The sequence below is a fragment of the Trichosurus vulpecula genome, chromosome 4, assembly GCF_011100635.1.
Source record: "Trichosurus vulpecula isolate mTriVul1 chromosome 4, mTriVul1.pri, whole genome shotgun sequence".
Lineage (NCBI taxonomy): Eukaryota > Metazoa > Chordata > Mammalia > Diprotodontia > Phalangeridae > Trichosurus > Trichosurus vulpecula.
Window position 1 is genome coordinate 218,217,444 of NC_050576.1, and position 20,515 is coordinate 218,237,958.

A 20,515-nucleotide genomic window follows, 5' to 3' on the forward strand; every position below is an offset into this window, starting at 1 on the left:
CTATTCAGCCTTACTTACTTTCCTCATTTTGCTGATGTAGGCCCCAAAGAAGAAATGAGAAAAGTAGCTGAGGTACATGAATGAGGATCAGATGATGTTCTGAGCATGAGAATGTCATTGGTCTTCCTGCATCCATTAAAAAACCATATAATTATTCTTAGCAATAATAATAATAGCTAGCAACACAGTTTACAAATATCTCAATTTGTCCTCAAAACAGTCCTCAGAGATGATGCTACTATTATCCCCATTTTACAGAGGAGAAACTGAAGGAAACAGGTTAAATGACTTGTGCTGAGTAACAGCTGATATCTGAGGAGCGATTTGAACTCAGTTCTTCCTGACAGTAGGTCCAGTACTCTAATACACTGTGCTACCTAGCAATCTTTATCTACCAATCACCATCCGAGTGATATAGAACAAGGTGATGAACGTGGCAAATTTCCACAAGATCCTGAAGTCTGCTATCTGCAAGGCATAGCAGGAGCACTTCACTACATGCACTTTATTGTTCACGGTCATAAGCCAACTCTGGTGACTATGTTCTCATAAGTTACCTCTAGTGACTTTATCCTTAGAAAAGTACCAAGAGTAGAGAAGCACAGAAATATGATGGTACCAATACAGGAAGACAAGCTTCTCTTTCTTAAGAATTATTATATATATATATATATATATATATATATATATATATATATATATGTATATATGTATATGTATATGTATATGTATATATATATGTGTATATGTGAGTGTATGTATATACACACATGTATATATACACACATACATATACACATACATGCATGTATGCGTGTATGTGTGTATATACATATATACATGCATACACACTAGTTTGGGTGCTTAGTACAAGTGCATAAACCCAAAATTGGCTGGCAGGTCCACTGTAAAAAATTTGATCAAAAACTGACTTCAACAAAATGTATATCATACAAGCACCAGTACAAAGCACAATGAAAATACTGAAAACCGTAAGGCTCAGGGACCAGAGCACAAATGGCTTCCTCAGTTCAAACTTTACTTGTTTGTTCATTAGATGCTAACCACTGAATATAAAGTCATTCTATAGAGCTAAAAACAAGAATGATTTCTCCTAATTCTCTTGCATCCACAGGATGGATTCATTCTTGTTGAATTGCTTTCAAATTTACATTCTTGCAAAATCTACACTGCATATTCATTGGAAGTGCTTTTCTGAGTGTCTGTATATTTTATATAAAAACATTTAAAAAGCATTTTTTAAATCCTTTTTAGTACTCTCTCGGGTCCTTCCCCTACCACAGTCTTCTATGTTCAGTCTCTCTCCCTGTTTAGTCTCCCTCCCTTTTCAATCTCTCTCATTCTTTCTCTCTCAACCATGTCCTTGATTTATCATTGCCTTTTCCTCCTTCCTATTTTCCTTCTGCATCTGACTGCATGTCTTTCAAAATGGTATAGAACTCCTCTGCCTGGACTGGTCATGGATATACCTTGAGGCAAGGGGACCTAATTTCATGACTTTCCTTTAAAAAGAGTTGGCAAAATATCTCTATATATTCTCTTTTTATATTCTTCAAGTCCTCTTAAATACTTAAAAATTATTTAATTGTCTAAGAGCATAAAAATATAATCAACCTTTAAATAGCCATATACAGATCATAATCTACTGTGTTATCTGCAATAATTTTTATTTTTTGTTTTTACATCACCTTCTTTTTTCAAAGTTTATAAAGTATTTCATTTTTATAATTAAAACAGTGTGATAAGTTTTTCGATTAAAGACTCAACATTTAAAATAGTATTTAAAACTGAAAATTAAATTAACTTTAAAATTTAAAATAATGATATAATTATACAGTGTTAATACTTATCAAAACAAACCAAACCTATAAAGAAAGTAAAACCATTATTGTTCTTGGTCCAAAGAAGTAAAATCATTTTAAAGTTAGTTTTTTAAAAAAATACAGCATTTAAAATGACAATTTCTATTCTCAGACAAGCTAATTTTACAGCAAGAAGCAGCTGGATAGAACACTGGGCCTAGAGTTAGGAAGACCTGAGTTCAAATCCAGCCTCAGATACTTCTTAGTTGCGTGACCCAGGGCAAGTCACTTAACTTCCAAAGATTGCCTGACAAAATGGATTTGCTGGAGAAGGAAATGGCAAACCACTTCAGTTACCTTTGCCAAGAAAATTCCCAATAGGGTCACTAAGGGTTAGACATGACCCAACAACAACAAAAATTTTACAGCAAAAGTCAAGTCAACAATCATTTATTAAGCTCCCACTATGTGGCAGGCACTGTGCTAAGCACTGGGAATACAAAGAAAGGCAAAAACAATTCCTGCTGTCACTGAGTTTATAATCTATTGGAGACAACAAGCAAATAACTGTGTTCCAACTATGTGTGTGGGTATATAGTATATACATAAATTTATGTGTATATGTTTACACATAAATTTGTGTCTATGTGTATACATATATACATATATGAGGGGGATTTTTGCTCAGACTTGAAGAAAGCCAGGGGAGCAAGGAGACAGAGACAAAAGGGGAGAAGATTTTAAGCATGGGGAATAGCCAGTGAAAATGCACATTGAGAGGAGTGTCTTGTTCTAGGAACAGAAAGGAGGCTGGTGTCATCAGATCACAAATACATGGAGGGGAATAAGACTGGAAGGGTAGGAAGGGTCCAGGTTATAAAGGGTGGCTTTTAAAGCAAAACAGAGGATTTTATATTTGATCCTGGAGGTAAAAGGGAGCCTCTAGAATTTATTGAATAGGAAAATTACCTGGTCAGATTTTAGGAAGACTTTAGGAAGATCCCTTTAATATCTGAGTGGAGGATGTGCTGTAGTAAGGAGAGATTTGAGGTAGGAAGACCAACATGAAGCTTATTGCAGTTGTCCAGGCATGAGGTGATAAGGGCTTATACCAGGATGGTAACAGTGTCAGAGGAGATAAGAGGTTAATACATGAGATATTGCCAAGGGAAAAGAAAAAGGACCTGGCAAATGATTGGACATGAGGTATGAGAGAGAGGGAGAAGATGAAAATGACACCTAACTTGCAAACCTGGGAGGCTGAGAGGACAGTGATGCCCTTAACAGTAAGAAAAATGTTAGGAAGAGAGGAGGATTTCAGTAGAAAAATCATGACTTCAATTTGGGACAAGTTGAGTTTAAGATGTGTATTGGGACATCCAGTTTGAGTTATACAATAGGCAACTAGAGATATGAGACTAAATGTCATTAGAGAAAATAGGGCTAAAAATATCAATCTGAGAATCATCTGAATAGAGATGGTAATTGAATCCATGGAAGCTAATGAATTCATTCACTAAGGAAAATTTAAAGTTTATTAAAGCTTAAAACTGCAGCAAGATTGGATACTCTGAATAAAGAGAAAAGACCCTTTGGAGACACCCATGGTTAGTTGGCTCTACCCTGATGAAGATCTAGCAAAGAAGACAGAGAAAGAACAATCAGATAGACAGAAGAACCAGAATAGTGTTGAGAAAAACTAGAGAAGAAAGTATCACTGAGAACAGGGTGACTGACAGCATCAAAGGCTACGTAGAAGTTGAGGATGAGATTAAGAAAATGCTTCTTAGTTTTGGCAACTCAGAGATCACTAGTAAACCTTGGATAGAATAAAAACAAAATTATAGAATAATCCTTTAAAAATAAGATCTATTGTCAAGATAGATGTTAGATTTCCATTTCTTCTAAAGATGTTTTCACTAGTTTGCTATTCATTTCTACAGCTCAAGCTTCCTTCATTACTATTAAAGTCTTCATACAAGCTGGACAGATATTCTCTACTTTTTTGGTTTTTTGGAAAGGACACACAGCACACTAGACTAGAACTTTCTGGACTAAAACTTATATCATTGATGGTGTACACACACACACAAAAATTTTCCCACAATGATTGCAAGGGAGCCACTTGAAGTCCCAATAATGTAGTTAACAGGCATGTTTGCCACTGTAAGAAAATAAAAGCTAAACAGGTTAAAACAGACAAAGAATATACAATGTATTGGGGTCACTATGAAGGGATTACATATATCCAGGACCCTGTTTAAATCATTGATTTTTATATTTACCCAGAGTATATGGCAGAATCAGTTGCCTCATCTGTAAGATAGGGATAATAATAGCATATCCCAGTGTTATTGTGAAGAGGAAATGAAACAATAATTGTAAAGCATTTAGCACCTAGCACAGAGTAAGCACTATAAAAATGTCAGCTAGTATTATTAGTTATCTAGTTCAGCAGGGGCCTCAGCAAAAAAAAAAATATTTTAACAGCAGTTCCCAGGTTCTTAATACAAGAAAATGAAAATATTCTAATAACAGCAAAATGTTATGTAAACAAGCCTGTTCACATCAAGGTTCCATCACAAAAATTAATATCAAAGACAAAACCATTAAAGCTGGATCTCCTGGCTTATGGGAGATCTTATTTAAGGTTTCTATTTCCTCCTCTTTTGGAGTATGAGTTTCTGTAACAGTAGACCCTAAGGTAGTTAATAAACTTTCAATTTTTTCCATAAGCATTTAGTCTTTCACTTGGAAAATACGATGAAAGGATGGCGCTTACAAGAACACACACAAAAAAGCTCCTAATGGAGTTGCTAATATGGCTGGTGAAAATACATAAACAGCAAAGTTGGCCATCTCACCTACTTCTGTTGTTAGAAGTCCAGCCCATCATAACGACTCTTTAAGAAATGCATGGCCAGCTTGACCTGCTCTCACTGAACCCTTTCAGGCTAGCTACAAGAGACTCTACTTTCTAAAAAATAAAGTTTCTGCCAATGAAAATACTAGAGCTAATAGGTAATCCCTGAGCAATAGGAGCGATATTTTCCATAACCTTGACTCATCTCATTAACTACCAAAGTTTTCCTGTGCATCACATTGATACCCAGAAGACAGAAACCGCTAGTGCTAGAGGCAAGGTGACACGATCTTCAATTATGACACTTCTATTCCCACACAGGCTGCTGCCCCTCTTCTTTAAACTCCACTTTCACCATCACCTTGGAATGAGCGCCAATATCTCAATTCCGTTCATTTTCAATATAGTCTTCCCCCCTACCCACAGGGCCATGAGGAGATAACAAAGAATAATAAATTAAGAAAAAAAGTTCAGCAATACTAACCAAGGTAACAACGGAATCTGACCGTATGCCATATTCCACACCCAGAGTACCCTGACTCTCCAAAGAACAGAGGGAGGTGAACTTTCACAAGTCTTCTCCAGTGCTTGGTAACTATAATTACACTCTTCTGAAAATTTTTGATCCAACAACTTTCCAAGCACCATCCCAGATGCCTCCCTTCACCACAGCCAATATGTACTCAAGGAATACGTACTGATTTTTAAAATGAACTCAAAATTTCCACAGGGAGGTTAATATGCTCCAAAAATGAATAATAGTGCATTTTAAAAACAAAAAGAAGTTACTTCCAGTGCTTTGCATCATTCTGTCTTATTTTTAAGATTTATGAACTTAAACATCAAGAAATGAATATTTCAATATATATAAAGAACAAAAAAGAAAATTATATATGAAACTGAATCTTTATCACATACAGCATGATTTTTTTTTCTGTAACACAATAGTACCAATACTGTCCTCCTTGTCTGTATCCTGTTTTAAATTTCCTACATCTTTCTTCTTTGTATTCTTTGATGCTCTTTTCTTTTTCTTTTTTGCATTACTATCACTCCCCACCCTCTCTTTGCCTTGAATAATCACTATCATCTTTAAAAGTCCTCAGTTGCAAGAAATAAGTATACCAACCAAAACAAGTTCATGAATTGACCACGTATGAAAAATATATGTCTCATTCTTCATTTCTAGCCCATCACCTCTCTGCCAAGAGGCGGGAGACACGGTTTATCATTAATCTTCTTCAATCAAGATTGGTCATTGCATTGAGCAGAGTACTTAAGTCTTTCACATTTATTTCCCTCTGTATTCTCATAGTCATTGTATGAATTGTTCTCGTGGTTCTGTTCACTTCAGTTTAAATCAGTTCATACAAGTCTTCCCTGAATCTCTCCATTTTATCATTATGGTATAATAATGTTCCTTTACATTAAAGTACCGTAATTTGTTCATCCATTCACCAGGTGATAGGCACTCACTTTGTTTCCAGTACTTTGTTACAACAAAGAGGGCTCCTATAATTATTTTTATACAAATGAGTGCTTTTCCTTTGTCTCTGGTATCTTTGAAGTATATGTCTGGTAGTTCTATTACTAGGTCGAATGGCATGCAGAGTTTAGTAACTTTGGGAGTGTAGTTTCACAGTGCTTTCAGAATAGTTAGATCAATTCATAATTATAATAACAGTGTGTTAGTGTCCTCTCACAGTCCCTCTAAAAACTGTTCTTTCCCTCCTTTGTCATTTTTGCCAATCATATGAGTATGAAGAAGAATCTGAGTTGTTTTAATTTGCATTCTCTTATAATTAATGATTTAGAGTATTGTTTCATATGGCTCTGATACTTGAATTTCTTGCTTTGAGAATTTTGTGTTCAAAACAGTTTTCTAAAGCAGAAATCCAAGCTAACAATAGCCATATGAAAAAATGCTCCAAAACACTAAATTTAGGGCAAAATAAGGCAACTCTGAAGTTCCACCTCGCACCTTGGCAAAGAGGAAAATGACAAATGTTGGAAGGGCTTCAGGAAAAGAGATATATTAATAAGCTGTTGGAGCTGAGAATTAGTACAGCCATTCTGAAAAGCAATTTGGAACTGTGTCCAAGAAGTCAGTAAACTGTTCATACTTTTTGGCCCAGTGATATGACTACTAGTCCCAAAGAGATCGACAAGAGAGGGAAAAGATAAAATATATATAGCAGTTCTTTTTGTACAAAGAACTTAAATTAAGAAGGTATCTGTCAAGTGGAGAATAGCTAAACAAATCATGGTCTATGAATATAATGGAATACTATTGTACCATAAAAAGTGAGGCAGGGGATAGTTTTAGAGAAACCTGAAATTTTTATTAACTGATGCAGATTTAAGTAAGGAGAACCAGAAAAACACATTATATGATAATAATGTTGTAAAGACAAAGCAATCTTGAAAAAATTTAAGAACTCTAGTTGACCAACCTGGATTCCAAAAGATGAATGACAAAGCATCCTACCCACTTCCTAACAGAGAGGTGGTGGACTTAGGGTACAGAACAAGATGTATATTTTTTCAGACATGGTCAATTTGGGAATTTGTTTTGCTTAACTATATTTGCTACAAAAGTTTTGTTGATCTCCCCCCAGCTGGGGATAGAAGTAAGAGGAAGAGAATGTTGATTTTAGTTCCTTGAAAAAAGTTATCCTATCAAACATTTAAAGACCAACTAATTCCAATATTAAATAAATTATTTGGAGTAATAGGCAAAGAAGGGGTCCTACCAAACTTCCTTTATGAAACAATATGATACTGATACCTAAACCAGGAAAAGTAAAAACAGAAAGAAAATTATAGACCAATTTCATTAATGAATATGGATGAAAAATCCTAAATAAAATACTAGCTAAAAGATTATAACAATATATTACAAAGGTTATACATTATGACCAAGCAGGATTCATACCAAGAATATAGGAATGGTTCAACATAAGGAAAACTATTAAGATAATTGATTACATCAATAATAAAAATAACAAAAATCATATAATAATATCAATAGATGCAGAAAAAGCATTTGATAAAATACAACACTCATCTCTATTAAAAACACTTAAAAGTTTAGGCATAAACGGAATTTTCCTTGAATTGATAAGAAGCATTTACCAAAAACCATTAGCAAGCATTATTTGTAATGGGGATAAGCTAGAAGCTTTCCCAGTAAGATCAGGTATGAAACAAGAATGCTCACTGTCACCAATTTTATTCAATATTTTATTAGAAATCTCAGTAGTAGCAATAAGAGAAGAAAAAGAAATAGAAGAACAGAATAGGGAATGACATTATAAAACTATCTTTTTGCAGATGATATGATGATATACTTGGAAAATCCTGAAGACTGAACTAAAAAGTTAATTGAAATAATTAATAAATCCAGCAAAGTAGCAGGATATAAAGTAAACTCACAGAAAACATCAGCTTTCCTATATGTCACCAACAAGATCCTACAGGAAGAGATAGCTAGAGATACCCCATTTAAAGTGACTCTAGATAGTATAAAATACCTGGGAACACACCTACCAAAACAAATCCAGGATCTATATGAACAAAACCATAAAAAACTTTGTACACAAATAAAATCAGATTTAAATTAATGGAGAAGTATTAATTGTTCATTCATAGGCAGGGCCAATATAATAAAAATGAATTTTACCAAAATTAATCTATATAGTCAATGCCCTCCCAATTAAATTACCAAAAAAAATTTTATGAAGCTAAAAAACATTACAAAATTCATTTGGAAGAACAAAAGGTCAAGAATATCAAAGGAGCTAATGGAAAAAAATGTAAAGGAAGGAGGTTTAGCAGTACCAGATCTTAAACTATATTATAATGCAGTAATTGTCAAAAATACCTGGTACTGGCTAAGAAATAGAAAGGTAGATCAGTGGAACAGAGTAGGCATACAATCAACTGCAGCAAATGAGTATAGTAACCCACTGTTTGACAAGTATAAAGACTTAGGTTTTAGGAATAAGAATTCATTATTTGGTAAAAATCATTGGGAAAGCTAGAAAGCAGTCTGGCAGAAATTGGGCATAGACCAATATCTTATGCCATATACCAAAATGGATACATGACTTAGATATAAGAAAATTTGAAAAACATGGAACACATTACCTATCAGACTTGTGGATAGGTGAACAATTTATGAACAAACAAGAGACAGAGAGTGTTGTGAGATATAAAATGGATAATTTCGATTGCATTAAATTATAGTTTTTATAAAAATAAAACAAATGTACCCAAGATCAAAAGGAAAGCAGAAAACTGGGAAAACATTTTTATAGACAGTTCCTCAGAAAAAGGTCTAATATCTCAAATGTATAAAGAACTTTGTCAAATCTACAAGAATGCAAGTCATTCCACAATTGATAAGTGGCAAAAGGAGTTTTCCAATGAAGAAATCAAAGCAATTTATAGTCATATAAAAATGCTCTAAATCATTATAGATTAGAGAAATGCAAATTGAAACAACCTTGAGATATCATTTACACCTTTCAGATTGGCTAAAATGATAAAAGGAGAAAGTGATAAATGTTGAAGGTGATGTGGAAAAATTGAGACCTTAATTTATTGGTGGATCTGTAAGTTGATCCAATTATTCTGGACAGAAATTTGGAACTATGCCCAACGAGTTATTAAATTGCCTGTACCCAGCAATACCACTATTAGGTCTGTTTCCGCAGATGCTTATCGAAAATGGAAAAGAACCTACATGTTCTAAAATGTTTACAGCAGCTTTCTTTGTGGTGGCAAAGAACTGGAAATTGCAGGGATGCCCATCAATTGGGGAATGGTAAAACAAATTGTGGTATATGTTTATGATGGAATATTACTCTGCTTTAAGAAACAATGAGCACATTGCTTTTAGAAAAACACGGAGAGACCTCCACGTAATAATGAGAAATGAAACGAGCAAAACCAAGAGAACAGTGTATACAGTAACAGCAGTATTGCTTTAAGAACAACTTGGAGCACCCAAGTCATTCTGACTATTATAAATACCCAAATCAACCTCAAAGATCCTCTGAAGCAAGGGGCTGTTTGAATATAGAAAAAGAACTGACATTATATATGTGTGTATGTGCATATATGTATATGTATGTATGTAATGTCTAGTGGTAGTCATCTCAAAGTTTGGGGTGGGGGGAAAGATAGTCGTATGATATCTGTTATATATTGGAAAAGAATAGCAAGTTGTACATAATGGATCTGCAATTTCGGGTGCAATTCCGTTTTTCTATCCCATTTTGTTATGAAAATGCTTGTGTCATTCCTTAAGTTCAGAATGAAATAAATAACTTTTCTAAAAAGAAAAAAATTAATTTTTAAACGAGAGAATTGCCCTTTCATACCCTTTTTCACCATTTATCTACTGAGGAGTACCTTCTGTTTTTATATATCCATTCTGATTATCTAGATATCTTGGAAATGAGACCCTTTCAGATAAACTTGCTGCAAAGATTTTTTTCCCCTGGTTGTTTCCCTTCTAATTCTAATTATCAATTTCATTAATGCAAAAGTTTATGGTTTTGTGGGGTGATTATATATCCTGCTATTTTGCTTAGGTTTTTTTAAAATTAATTTTGAATTGAATATTTAGGGTTCTCTAAGCCATCAAATTAGCTGGAAAAGTGATCATTTTGTTTCTTCTTCATTTATATTAATCGCATTCACTTTTTTCTTGTCTTACTGCTAGAGTTAGCACTTCAAAAACACTATTAAACATGAATGGTAATAATGATTACAAAAAGTATATTAATAATTGCTTTAACTCTGATCTTATTGGAAAGACCTCTGGGATTTCCATGTTACAAATATGCTAGTTCTTGATTTTATATAAATGCTATTTACCATATTAAGGAAAGTTCTAATTATTCCTCTGATTTTTTTTAATTTTTTAAAATGCATATAGGTATTGTATTTTGTCAAAAGGGGTTTTTTGCATCTATTGATATAATTTTGTTATTTTTCACAGTATTATAGGAGCATAGATTTAGGGCTAGAAGGAATCTAGGAGACAATCTAGTCCATTCCTCTCACTTTACAGATGAATCAATTGAGGCCAAGAGAAATGAAATGTAGGAAAATGGCCACTGGATGGCTCCATGCCTGAAGCACGTACAATACACTCTGACTGTTGTCATTTTGAGTGAAGTTTTGATGAGCCTGCTTTGATAAATATACAATGGAGGGATCTATTCTTACCTTAGAGCAATTACAGATATATTGTACCTGTTTCCTGTTCACTTATTATACAGTGGGGGAAAAGTGTTTTAATTGGCTTCTGAGTAGGAACTGAAGTGCATGCAAAAGGCTATTTGTGGAATAGTGTGTGTCAGAGATGATTAACACATGGGGAGTTTTATTTGAATGCTTTTTTTTTCTTTATTATTCTTGTAACAAGGAATGGCCCTCTGTATAGGGCAGTGGTAGCAAGATATTTTTAAAATGAAGGTAATGAGAAAACAAAATATATCAATAAAAACTTTTAAAAGAAAACACAAAACTCAGCAGGATAAAGTAGAAAAATAAATTTCATTCAAAATAACTAGAATTTATAATATATCTGGGAGTCTACTTACCAAGACACACATAGGAATTAAATGGGCAGCTAAAAAGCAGCTGCTACACTCTATTACAATAATTAGCTTTGTTTTAAGCCCATGGGTAAAATATCATAGCCCAAAAGTCCATATGATTCTTTCCTTTACATCTTCAGGGAGTTTATTTTAATTTAGGCAGAGTTATAAGCTCAATCACAATTGCTCCTGGTTAGGAAATTGCCCTAGTTATGAAAATCCCTAACATTTAAGGAAAGGTGTGGCTCTCTTCCTTAGTTTATATTTATTTTTATCTTTTGTTAAGCCCTGGTTTCCTTGTAATTGAATCAAAATTCAGTTTACCTGAAACATGTCAACAGCAGATTACGGCACCAGGAGGGGGAATCGGGGAAAGAGTAGGCCTTCTCTGGAGACTGCTCTCATTTCTCGGGTTAGTGAGCGGGTACACTGGTGGCATCTGCCCTAGTCCTCTGAACTGAGATGCCTAGAAGGCCAATGGCCCTCCTCAATTTTCTGCCACAATTAAGTCCTGCCTTCTGCTTTTTCTTCCATTGGTTTCTGACAAGGTCTTTTTGTCTCAGCCCTGTATGACCCTGCTCTTTTTTCTCTGCTTACCTCTTACCCAATTTTTCCATAGCTCCTTCTTTTCATACATGTCCATTAGGAACTCACTGACTCTCTCTTATGATGGCTTTGATTGATTCAAGGAGACATACAGTCCCTATTAAAAATTCCTACATAGGACCAGCTAGGTGGTGCAGTGAGTAGAGAACTAGCCCTAGAGTCAGGAGGACCTGAGTTCAAATCCGGCCTCAGATACTTGACATACTTATTAGCAGTGAACAAGTCACTCAACCCCAATTGCCCTGCCTGCCCCCCTCCAAAAAAATTCCTATTTAAAATTTCTTTTTAAATGTAGTGGGATGATGAGTGGAGCCTCACTGTTGTACAGGCAACATGAGAAATTAGGAGAGTGAGGATATTGGTGAGAAATTAGAAGTTAAGGAAGTCTTCTACCAGAGTTTTGGATTAGTATAAGATGTTGTCTTGGAGTCCCCAGAGAATCACACTTGGAAAGTCATTTCCCTTAAGCGGGAAATATGTTGGTGAGGGAAAAGATCACATGAGTAAAAAGGAACTAATATTTTACAGGGTCTTTGTTTTGGGTGACAAAAGAATCTGAGGAAAGTTCAGTTTGGACTTAAAGTAAAAATAGGATGAAATTAAGAAAATCCTCCTTGCAAATAGCCTGGCAGAAAATGACCTAAACCAGAAAGAGGCTAGACTTGAGTGTCTGGATAGAGGGGCCCAGAATCAAGGAGCCTCTAAGACTAATTTCTCAAACTGAAACAAGCTAGAGTCCATGATATTTTTTCTCCATATGCTATTTTATGATATGATATTTTCTTATACCAATGATGGTATGGTATAGTATCATTGCATGAATAATTAGTAACCATGCCATACTACTGATGAGAAGTTATAAGCAAAATAAAAACAGAAGGACTATATTTCAGAAGCCAGAGTCCTAATAAAGAATCAAGACGACTTCAAGTAGTATCAACTGAACATGACATTAAAAACATCCTGTTGGAGTCACTGAAGAAACTCAGGCCTCAATTCAGTATTAGGACCCTTAGAACACTTGAAAGCACTTTTGACCATTTGTTAGGGTTAGACTGTGCATCCTTCTCTAAGAACAACTATAACTCAGAAGTAGCAATCAGGAGCCCCATGCCTACTTCATTGATCTCCACCAAAGCAAAATGATATGATTGGTCAGGTTGGTTTGAGCTTTTCCACTTAAATTAGTTATTTTCTGCTTCCCTGGAATGTCCAGTCAGTGCATGAAAAACTGGTTCAAGGATTGATGGATAAACATTGGATTTTTTTTTTTTTGCATTTGTGGCTGCTCAGCAACTCTCACTTATCTAATAAGGATGACAGCCAGTGTGGTCTAATAAATAGCCAGACAGTTTTCTGGTTAGGAAGACCTGGGTTCAAGTTCTGCCTCTGACAGGTTCACAGGGGCCTCCTGGCAATTCTAGCAAGTCTCAAGACAGGAGTTCTTATCCGGGATCTATGAACTCATTTTGTAAAATATTTTGATAACTATATTTCAATGCAACTGGTTTCCTTTGTAATCCTCTTTATTTTATTTCATTTCATTTCATTTCATTTTAGAGAAGGGGTCCATAGATTCCACCTGACTGCTAAAAAGATTCCACCTGACACAAAAATGGTTCAGAATTCTTTCTCTAAGATTTTAAGTTATAGACAACATATTGTTTCCTATGATAATGGATTTTGGATTAGAAAAAAAAAACAAAGAAAGTAGCAACAATTGCCTTATTTTGTTTTCTCTCCCAGGGACAACAGGAAATCCAAATTCTCTGTTATTGGAAGACATTGTAGTATAGTAAGAAAGCTCACTAGATTTGGAGTCAGATCTCAACTCAAAACCTGACTCTGACCTTTACCAGTTATGTGACTATGGGAAAGTCATTTTACATCACAACCTCAGTTTCCTCAGCTTTACAATACAAATCATGTCTCTCACACAACCTGTATCAATCAGTTGTTGTGGGAAAAATACTTTGAAAACCTCATAGCACTATGTAAATATGAATTATTATTATTAGGCTTCGAGAAAGATTATTTAAAGAGATTGTATAATCTCCTCTAAAGATCTTAAAGAACAGGTAAATGACCATCAGAAATTGAACTGAGTACCCCTTCTACCATTTAATAGGCATATGACTATGGACAAGTCACTTAACCCCTCAATGAGCCTCAGTTTCATCTGTAAAATGGAGACTCTACTATGTAAGGGAAAAAGATTTGCTATCTTTCCCCTTCCTGCCTGCTCAGTTGATGTAGCCACAGGATATAATCACAGATAATAGGGCTTTAATGTACAATTATTGGCCACATGCCCAAGTGACTAAGAAAGTCTGATCAGTCTAAGTCAGTCAACAGTTGCAGATAGAGATAGTGAAGCAAAAGAAGAACCCAGTTCTTTACCTCTTGGGAAAAGAGGAAGAAATTGCATTTTTTTTTTCTCCTAGCTTACCCTCTGTCATGACATCTAGTGACAAAGCTACTCACTCCAAGGGAGATACTCCATGCAGCAGTTGGAGAATCAGTTAAAAAAAGTTTAAGGCATAGTTGAGGGAACAGAGATGCACACTCCAGATAGACAGATAAAGAACTGCAATCACTCTGGGCAGGAAATGGCTTCAAGGAGAGTGATGTCTGGCAGCAAAGAAGAGAGTCAGCTATGGACCAGAGAAAGAGTCAGGCCTGGCAACAGGAAGTTTTGACATTATGGAATTGTCAGTTGCTTTGGCCACTTGGGTTCCCTAGAGGAATGTCTCACTACCATTGTACTCTAAGTTTGTGCCTACTACCATATTTCACTGCATAATCATCACAGATTTTATGCCAAATTTTTTGCCAAAAAAGTGGATGCGACTATTATGTGAAGCTTTAAAAAAATTGTGCCAGTATTACTTGTCTTTTAGTTTCCACCAGTCTTGCACCAACTTTTCACTCACTGAAAACTGTCTTTCCACAGCTGTTTCCACACTGTTCAGTGAACACAATCACCTTCGGCTTGAAGCCTACAGAATAGTTTTTATATTTACCCATAATCAGAAAGAAATGCTTCTCACATTAATGTATTGCTGGCAGATGAACTGTGCAGTTTAGCTACTCCAGGCAGATGCAAGTCTTATCATATCATGTGACTTACTCACGATAGCTTTGCCTGCCCTGACCCCACCCCCCACCCCCAACTCCCCTTGTGCCTACGGTTCTTCAGTGGGTTGACTGGCAATACCATCAGTACTGCAGCACTCTAAACAAACCACACAAGTCGGCTTTCAGAAATACACTGACAACGCGAGTGGGCCGCAAAGTCTAGGCCCCCAGCTCACAACACATGAGAGATAAATGTGTATCCATATGCCACTGGTGAATACATTGCTGCTCTAATGAACAGGATTATACCATGTAACGATTACACAATGAAAGGTTATAAACCAATTTTCGGACTGATAAAACAGAGTACGATGATTATGTGGTTGTGATGATTATGCGGGAAATATGGTATTCCAATGGACACTGTACATGTGGGAGAGTCAGATTTATGTCAGGGAATGTTATGTTACTGTGCCACCTTAGTAAATGCCTTTGATAAGACTCAATTGTGCCCACTAGCTGACTGCCAACGGGAAGCCAAGTAGTAGCGGGATGATGTGCTATAGTATTAGGACTCAGAAGGTACCCTTCGAACCTCAAGGTAGTAGCAGTAGTAGTAGCAAGGTAGTCCCAATGAGGAGTAGCTCCAGAAAAGGACGTCCCAAGTTCATGTGCTACAAATTTAGGGGCGGCTTGGTGGTACTGTGGATAGAACACTGGGCCTGGAGTCAGAAAGACCTGACTTCAAATTCTGCCTCGGATGCTTACTACCTGTGTGACTCTGTTTGCCTCAGTTTCTTCATCTGTAAAATGTGGATAATTGGAGCACCTACCTCTCAGGGTCATTGTGAGGATCAAATGACGTTTAGAAAGGTACAGTGCTTGACTGATAGTAAGAGCGATATAAACGTTAACTATTATTATTATCTAGCTCAGAGCATTTATGTGAGGGAAGCATCTTGAAAGCTCTAAGGTTGATAACTGTGAGCTGTCCCTGCAGCTACTACTACTGTTGCTGCTGTTATTGAGTTTCAACATGTAATATTAATTAAGGTGGGACTTTTTTTTTTTTTTTACTATTTTCTGCTTACTGTTTTCTCTTTTAGAATGCTAAAGTAATCAAGTGCCTTTGATTAAGTCTTACTAAGTGCGAAGCCTCAGGCCCACACCCTTTTGCTAACTAGGTGAAAAACCCCAGGCCCACACCCTTTTGCCCATTAGGTATGAAGCCTTTAGGCCCTAAGAAGGGTATATAAATTCTGAGGTTAGCATTTTGTTTGGGGCTCTCACTCACTGGAAGAGTGTTGGTGTGGAGACTCTAGGTAGCCACTGGAGCCCCCTGGCTTTGAAAAAACCCAGATGTTGGGGCTTCTCTTTTTGGTAACTATGTATGAGATGTCTTGATCAGATAAAGCCTGTCTGTTGAATTGTGTTATTTGATCTGTTGATATTTTCTGTTTGTATTTGCTCTGAAGTTCAGGGTGCTGGCTTTCCCTCCAGAACTAAGTGGATGATATATGTATGTTTGATTAAAGTGAGATTTTAAACCCCTTAAAGTTGCTTTCCATAGAAAAGTAGATCAATGAACCTGTGCTGGCAGCTCTTGTTTCTGGTCTTTTTGGGTCTTACACCCTTACAGCAGCTGCTAGCAGCATTGTTGTTATACAGCCTTGCCTAAAAGCAAAGAAATGTGTTAGATAATTTTACAAGGTCCAAGGATCCTATTTGCATAAGGCATTTTAAACAATTAGAAGTAAAAGGACTAGCATAGTGGCTTTCAATATACAGTGCAGGCTAATCTGGAATCACAGGCTATTAGAGTTGGATGACCTTAGGTGTGATTGGAACCATATTTCCCAAGGCCTTTCCATGTGTCCTGTGCTAACTTTTCTTAGAGCCCCACCCCACCAAGGCTAGACTCATCTTTCCTTAAAGGATATTGAAATCATGTACAGATTAGTTGCTGACTTTTTTTCTCTCTAAAAAAATATTATTTGTCATATAGGATGGTTCTCTGGGAGGGGAAGTGAGGTTAATTGGATATTATGTTGATATAAAAAAACAGAAAATATCAATAAAAACTTATTTTTAAAAAAGGCATTTAAACCCTCCTCAAGACTTACTTGGACCGGGGGACTAGGAGTTGAGCCACTGACAAGGCTTCTGGTCACCCAAAGGCATAAAAGAAGATAGCCTGAAAATGGTAGGGCAAAAACTGGGCATAGACCAATATCTTACACCATATACCAAAATAAAGTCAAAATGGGTTCATGATTTAGGAGTAAAAGTTGATACTCTAAGTAATTTGGGAAAGCAAGGAATAGTTTACTTATCAGATTTGTGGAAAAGTAAAGAATTCATGACCCAACAAGAGATAGAGAGCATTACAAAATGCAAAATGGATAATTTTGATTATGTCAAATTGAAATGTTTTTGTACAAAAAAAGCCAATGCAACAAGAATTAGGAGGGAAGCAGAAAATTGGGAGAAAATCTTTGCAACTAGTATCTCTGATAAAGGCCTCATCTCTAAAATATACAGGGAGCTGAGCCAAATATATAGGAATACAAGCCATTCCCCAATTGAGAAATGGTCAAAGGATATGAACAGGCAGTTTTCAGAGAAAGAAATTAAAGCTATCTACAGGCATATGGAAAAATGCTCTGGATCGCTGCTGATTAGAGAAATGTAAATCAAAACAACTCTTAGATACCACATCTCTCCTGTCAGATTGGCTAAAATAACAAATCAGGAGAATGATAAATGCTGGAAAGGATGTGGGGAAATTGGAACATTGTTACATTGCTGGTGGAGTTGTGAGCTGATCCAGCCATTTTGGAGGGCGGTTTGGAACTACGCCCAAAGGGCTATAGAAATGTTCATACCCTTTGACCCAGCAATACCACTTCTAGGGTTGTATCCCAAAGAAATCACACAAGCGGGAAAAGGACCCATATGTACAAGAATATTTATAGCAGCTCTCTTTGTGGTAGCCAAGAATTGGAAATCAAAGGGATGCCCATCAATTGGGGAATGGCTGAACAAGCTGTGGTATATGAAGGTGATGGAATACTATTGTGCCATAAGAAATGAGGATGATGCAGACTTCATAACAACCTGGAAAAACCTACACGACATAATGCTGAGTGAGCGGAGCAGAGCCAGGAGAACGTTGTGCACAGCCACAGATATATGGAGTCCGTGAGGACCAACCCTGACATACTGCGCTGTTCTCAGCAACCTAAGGGACAAGGACAACTGCAGGGGACTCACGATGGAGAATGCTATCTTCATCGAGACAAAGAACTGCGAAGTTTGAATACAGACTGAGGCACACTACATGCTCGCCTTTTCTGCTTCTCTTTTGTTTTTGTTTTTGGTTTTGGTTTTTTGGTTTTTTTTTGGTTCTGTTTCTTCTTTCTCATGATTCATTCCATTGGTCAAAATTCTTCTCCACGACTTAACTAGTGCATAAATTAATTCAATGCGAAGTTATACATGACAGTTATATGAGACTTCATGCTGTCTTGGGGAGGGAGGGGAGAAAAACTGGAACTCAAAACTATGTAGAACCGTGTGTGGTAAACTAAAAATAAATAAAGAAATTAAAAAAAAAAAAGAAGATAGCCTGTAAGGATATGGTGCCCTTCACACTTATCAGAATGTCCCATTGCCCTGTGAGTCCACACTCCACCTTTCTGTTCAGATCTGTTTCTGCATGTAGACAAGGGAAACTAGTGGAGCCAGTGTCCTGACTAAGGATTCTTCCATGTTATTGCTCAGAAAATCTTTTATTAACATCTAGATGGGTTATCAGTATCTCATTTCATTTCAGTCTAGAATCTGAACTACCAGACAAGTCTGATATAGGTCTGGCCTACAACAGAGTTCATGCAATTAACATAACCTCTCATCCGGTTCTGGAATCCTATCTGGTATCCATACCACCTGAGCTTCAACAATGCTGCTTCATGACCTAAGCAGTAAGTTTCCAACCACCATTGTTACTCATCTGATAAAGAGCCGATGGACTCAAGGTGCAGAATTAATACCGATGTGGAAATTTGCTTTGCTTGACTATTTCCTTTTCTTTCAATTTAGGGGAAGCATGGAAAGAAGAGGAGACATAGTGATAAGTTGCCAAAATAGTAAAAGAAAAGAGAGTCACTTGAGGTTTTTTTCTCTTCTTAAAACACACAAAAAGGAAGAGAAGGAAAGCCAAAAGGAAACATAGACAGGCAGGACAGTTTTGAAAGTTATATATAAAAGTTATTAAATACAACAAAGGAAAAGCAAGCTATGCTTAAGAGAAATTCATGACTTAAGGCAATCCTCTTTCTGTGCTCTACTTTGTATATGGCAAAGGCTCATTTTATTTTGTATTTCTTTAAGTTCAGAAAAGAAAAGCACACTGTTTCTAGTAACCCTAATAAGGGTTAATAAGCTAATAAGGGTCTTGCCTATTGTGGCTCCAGACTCTCATCCAATTCTGTTATATGTTCCCTAGTCTCTTAACCTGCCCCCTAGAGAACTGTTTGACGATCCTGGTCTAATCCTTCTGGCCTTTCCAGCCAAAGCCCCTGGCTTGAACTTAATAATTCCCTCCCCTTTTCTTAGTGTCTAACATTTATACTTTCTCTGTCAGCTACACCTTGACATAAATTGAGGACACCCTGCCATGCCTCTCCCCCAACAAGTTTAGCACAAAAAGCAATCAAATAGTGTGTCTATTATTACATTAATGCTGACATCTATATTAATAACTAATGTTGACATTCATGTTGATGTTGATAATATGACTTTTGTTTCTGGCCTGAATTAATCACCTCCATTTGAATTAATCATACCCTCCACTGACCTGTCATCATTACACTAATTAATTATGGTGATTTTGGTGGTGGAAGGAAGATCAGTAGAAGTAGATAGGGCAAATAGGTAATCCACAGGGAGCACCTTCTGCTTCCCTACAGAATCTACTGATCTACTAACCAACTATTTTTGTTTGAAAAGCACTACATCAGAAAAATCAACGTTTTTATGAATCAATACACACATAAGCCCAACTCAGTAAACTCCAGTGGCTCCCTATTACTTTCAGGATCAAATATAAAGACCTCTATCTGACAGTTAGAGTTCTTCATAACCTGTCCCCTTCCTACCTTTCTGATCTTCTTATTCTTTACTCCCTTCTCCATATCCATCATTTAGACTGATCTCCTTCACACAGGACACTCCTTTTCCTATCTTAGTACCTTCATAATTGCTGTTCCCCAAACCTGGAATACATGCCTTCCTCACCTCCACCTATTAAATTTCCTGGCTTTCATCAAGAATGAGGTCAAACCCTACCTTCTGCAGAGTCCTTTCCATTCATCCCAGCTGCTAGTATATTCCCCTCTGAGATTACCTTCCATCTACTCTGTATATACTTGTATATATCTAATTGTTTGCATATTGTCTTCCCTACTAAAATATGAGCTACTCTAGGAAAGGGTCTGTTTCTGTGTCCAGTGCCACTCCCTCCTTCCTAA

The 20,515-nt window shown here is 36.3% G+C and overlaps 2 pseudogenes; both read right to left on the reverse strand.

Annotated features, from left to right (window-relative positions):
- Window positions 1-3,156, reverse strand: LOC118847019 (annotated as a pseudogene).
- A 594-nt stretch (window positions 3,157-3,750) lies between these two features.
- LOC118847020 lies at window positions 3,751-4,891 on the reverse strand (annotated as a pseudogene).
- Between the last annotated feature and the right edge of the window lie 15,624 nt (window positions 4,892-20,515).